Here is a 4708-nt window from a genome sequence, read left to right as displayed (position 1 = left end):
TTGCTTTAACTTAAAAAAAAAGTTTGAGGTGAAATTCACATAACATAAAATTTTAAACGTTTTAAAGCATGCAATTTGGTGGCATTTGTTACTGTGCAACCATCACCTCTATCAAGTCCCCAAAACATTTTCATCACCCCAAGCGAGAGAGACCCTGTGCCTATGAAGCATTCCCTCCTCTCAGTCCCTGGCAACCACTAATCTGCTTTCTATTTCTATAGACTTAACTATTTGGGGTATTTCATGTAAATGGAATCATATAATGTGTGACTTTTTGTGTCTGGCTTCTCTCACTTAGTGTGTTTTTGAAATTTAGCCACGTTGTACATGGGTCAGGACCTCATTCCTCTTTATGGCTGATTAATATTCCATTGCACATTTTGTTTACTGATTTATCAGTTGATGGACATTTGTTTCCACCTTTTGGCAAATGTGAATAGCACTGCTATGAACATTCATGTGAAAGTCTTTCTTTGAACCCCTATTTCCAATTCTTTTGGGCATACGTTTAGTAGAATTGCTGGGTCATGTGGCATTCCATGATTCAACTTTTTTTTTTTTAATTGGAGTATAGTTGCTTTACACTGCTGTGTAGGTTTCTGCTGTACAGCAAAGTGAATCAGCTATACGTATACATATAGCCCCTCTTTTTTGGATTTCCTTCCCATGTAGGTCACCACAGGGCACTGAGTAGAGTTCCCTGGGCTATACAGTGGGGTCTCATTAGTTGTCTATTTTATACAGAGTATCAATAGTGTATATATGTCAATCCCAATCTCCCAATTCATCCCACCCCCCCACCTTTCCCCTTTGGTGTCCATGTTTGTTCTCTATGTCTGTGTCTCTATTTCTGCTTTGCAAATAAGATCATCTATACCATTTTTCTAGATTCCACATATGTGTTAATATATGATACTGGTTTTTCTCTTTCTGACTTCACTCTGTATGACAGTCTCTAGATCCATCCATGTCTCTGCAAATGACACAGTTTCGTTCCTTTTTATGGCCGAGTAATATTCCATTGTATATATATACCACATCTTCTTTATCTGTTCCTCTGTTGATGGACATTTAGGTTGCTTCCATGTCCTGGATATTGTAAATAGTGCTGCAGTGAACATTCGGGTGCATACATCTTTTTGAATTATGGTTTTATTTGGGTTTATACCCAGGAGTGGGAGCTGGGTCATATATCATAGTTCTACTTTTATTTTTTTTTTTTTTTTTTTTTTTTTTTTTCTTTTTTTTTCTTTTTTTTTTTTTTTTACTTTTAGTTTTTTAAGGAACCTCTATACTGTTCTCCATAGTGGCTGTATTAGTTTACATTCCCACCAACAGTGTAAGAGGGTACCTTTTTCTCCACACCCTCTCTAGCATTTACTGTTTGTAGATTTTTAAAATTTTTTATTTATTTATTTTATTTTTGGCTGCATTGGGTCTTCCTTGCTGCACGCGGGTTTTCTCTAGTCGCAGCGAGCGGGGGCTACTCTTCGTTGTGGTGCACAGGCTTCTCATTGCAGTGGCTTCTCTTGTTGTGCAGCATGGGTTCTAGGCTCACGGGCTTCAGTAGTTGTGGCATACGGGCTCAGTAGTTGTGGCTCACAGGCTTAGTTGCTCTATTGCATGTGGGATCTTCCCAGACCAGGGCTCGAACCCTTGTCCCCCGAATTAGCGGGTGAATTCTTAACCACTGCGTCACCAGGGAAGCCCCATTGCCCATTTTTAATTGAGTTGTTTGTCATTTTGTGGTTTATTTTTTTATTTAGAAGTAACTTTCAACTTACAGAAAAATTACAATATAGTACAAAGAAACCCAAGCAATCTTTACCCAAATTCATCTATTATTAACATTTCGCCCCATGTGCTTTCTTGCTATATCTGTTTTTTTTTTTTCCTGAACCACTCGAATGTAAATTGCTTACAGGATGGCCCTTTACCCCTAAATGCTTCAGTGCAAGGATTTCACTTACATAACCGTAGTGCAGTCATCACCTTCAGTAAATTCAACACTGATCTGTTTCTTCCTAATCTATCATCTACATTCCAATGTTATCAATTGATCCAATAATATGCATTTCATCCTCCAGTTTAGGACCCAGTCCAGGATCCCATGTTGCATTTAATTATCATAACTCTTTCATCTCCTTTAATGTGAAACAATCCCTCAGTCTTTCTTAGTCTTTTGTGACCTTGACATTTTCAATAATACAGTTCCTTTAAAAAAAAATAGTCTTCTATACTCTTACCATCTGATCTAGCAATTGTGCTTCTTGATATTTACCCAAAGGAGTCAAAAACTTATGGCCACACAAAAACTTGCACATGGATGTTTTTTATCAGCTTTATTTATTATTGCCAAAACGTGCAAGCATCCAAGATGCCCTTCAGGAGGTGAATGGATAAACCACGGCCCATCCAGACAATGGAATATTATGCAGTACTAAGAAGAAATGAGAACCTGCCAAAGGGGCAGCTGGTGGCGCCCAGCTCGCCTGCGTCAGCGCGGGTTCTGGGGCTCCAAATCCCTGCCCTGGGCTGGTAGGACCTGCTCCCTTCCCTTGCCTCAAGGCGCTCTTCAGAATCTGAAAAGGAAGCGGTTGGGGGCATGGTGCCTGTGAGCTGGGGCGCACACCAAGGACATCTTTCGTCCCCAGGTCCCTCCCCGAGCTTGAGGTCAGAACAGAGATGAGAGTCTGGAGGAGAAAGGAAACTCACCCTTTGGGCTGATGCCCACGCCAGGAAAGCTCTGGCTGACTCTTCGTGGTGCAAGCATCTCGGTCTTCATTTTACAGATGAGCAGACTTGAAGCTTAGAGTAACCCATTCATTTCTTAATCCAACAGTTAATTAAAGCACCTACTTTGTGCCAGGCCCTGGGTTAGGCTCTGGAGAGACAACCACGAACAAGACACACGCTCACGAAGGAAGACACAAAACATAAGGGGAGGCCTTTCTCACCTTCTGAGATGGCCCACACTCCGTCTGTGGAGTGTGTTTCTAAATAAATCCACTTCTTACTTATCAAAAAAAAAAAAAAACATAAGGGAGTGGTGCCCAACTGAACTTGAGCCCGCAGAGGTCCGCACAGGGGTGCCCAGGAGCCCTGGGACCACTCCAGCTCTGCCACACATGTATCAATACAGAGTGGCGGGCTGCCTCCCTGCACCTGTGTTTCTCCATGAGGAGGTAGAGAACATCTGCTCCCTTCCCCTAACTTTCTGGAAGGAAGGCCAGGGAGGAAGAGCCCTCTCTCCCCCAAGGTCTTGGTTCTCTTGGACAGATCCACTTGCCAGAAGACCAAGGGGGCTTATTTCTGCCAAAGCTGCAGGGGTAGGCCTCAGGGCACGGAGCCCTAGTGACCTCACTGCCGGAGCAGGTGCAGGGGGATGGGATAGTTTCTAACTCAAGGGCACAACCTTTAGACACAGGGCCTCCTCCTCTCTCAAACACTGCGTGGCTGGAGAGCCAGGGGCTAGAGCTGTCTCCCTACATGGTCTCTATAAAGTAGTGCTGGAGAGCTGGGGCCGGACTAAGAGCTGCTGGCAGGTAGGTCTGGTTTCCCGTTCTGATTCCAGTGGGTACCAGCCATGGCTGTGGGCAGTTCACTTAAGCCCCTCTGAGTCTCAGTTTCATCCCAGAAATGGAGGAAATGACAGTATTTACTGTAGAGAGGTGTTGGGAGATCAAATGAGATAATGCATTTAAAATGCTGTACAGTGGTTAAGAATCCACCTGCCAATGCAGGGGACACGGTTCGAGCCCTGGTCCAGGAAGATCCCACATGCCGCGGAGCAACTAAGCCCGTGCGCCACAACTACTGAGCCTGCGCTCTAGAGCCTGTGAGCCACAACTACTGAGCCCACGCGCCACAACTACTGAAGCCCCTGCGCCTAGAGCCCGTGCTCCGCAACAAGAGAAGCCACTGCAATGAGAAGCCTGCGCACCACAACGAAGAGTAGCCCCCGCTCGTCGCAGCAAGAGAAAGCCGCGCGCAGCAATGAAGACCCAACGCAGCCAAAAATAAATAAATAAATATTTTAAAAAGGAAGAGGAAGAAGAAATGAGCCCTCAAGCCGTGAAACAACATGGAGGAAACTTCAATGCAAATGACTAAGAGAAAGAAGCCAATCTGAAAGGGCTACATAGTGTGAGATTTCAACTATATGACATTCTGGAAAAGGCAAAACTATGGAGACGGTAAAAATATCAGCAGTTGTCAGAGGAAGAGGGGAGGGAGGGATGAATAGGCAGAGCACAGAGGATTTTAGGGCAATCAAACTATTCTGTAAGACACTATAATGGTGAGTACATGCGGTACGTTTGTCCAAACCCATAGAAGGTACCATACCAGGAATGAACCCTAATGTAAACTATGGACTCTTGAGTGATAATGATGGGTCAAGTTCATCAACTGAAGCAAATGACCCACTCGGGAGGGTGGGGTGCTGATAATAGGGGAGGCTATGCGTGTGTGGGGCAAATGGCAGTAAAGAGTAAAGAGGAGTAAATGGGAAACCCTAACCTTTTGCTCAGTTTTGCTGTAAACCTAAAACTGCTCTAAAAAATACTGTCTATTGGGCTTCCCTGGTGGCGCAGTGGTTGAGAGTCCGCCTGCCGATGGAGGGGACGCGGGTTCGTGTCCCGACGCGGGAGGGTCCCACGTGCCGCGGAGCGGCTGGGCCCGTGAGCCATGGCCGCTGAGCCTGCGC

This window comes from Lipotes vexillifer, unplaced genomic scaffold, assembly GCF_000442215.2.
Source record: "Lipotes vexillifer unplaced genomic scaffold, Lipotes_vexillifer_v1.1 scaffold126, whole genome shotgun sequence".
Taxonomy (NCBI): Eukaryota; Metazoa; Chordata; class Mammalia; order Artiodactyla; family Lipotidae; genus Lipotes; species Lipotes vexillifer.
Note: the sequence above shows the minus strand (reverse complement) of the source record.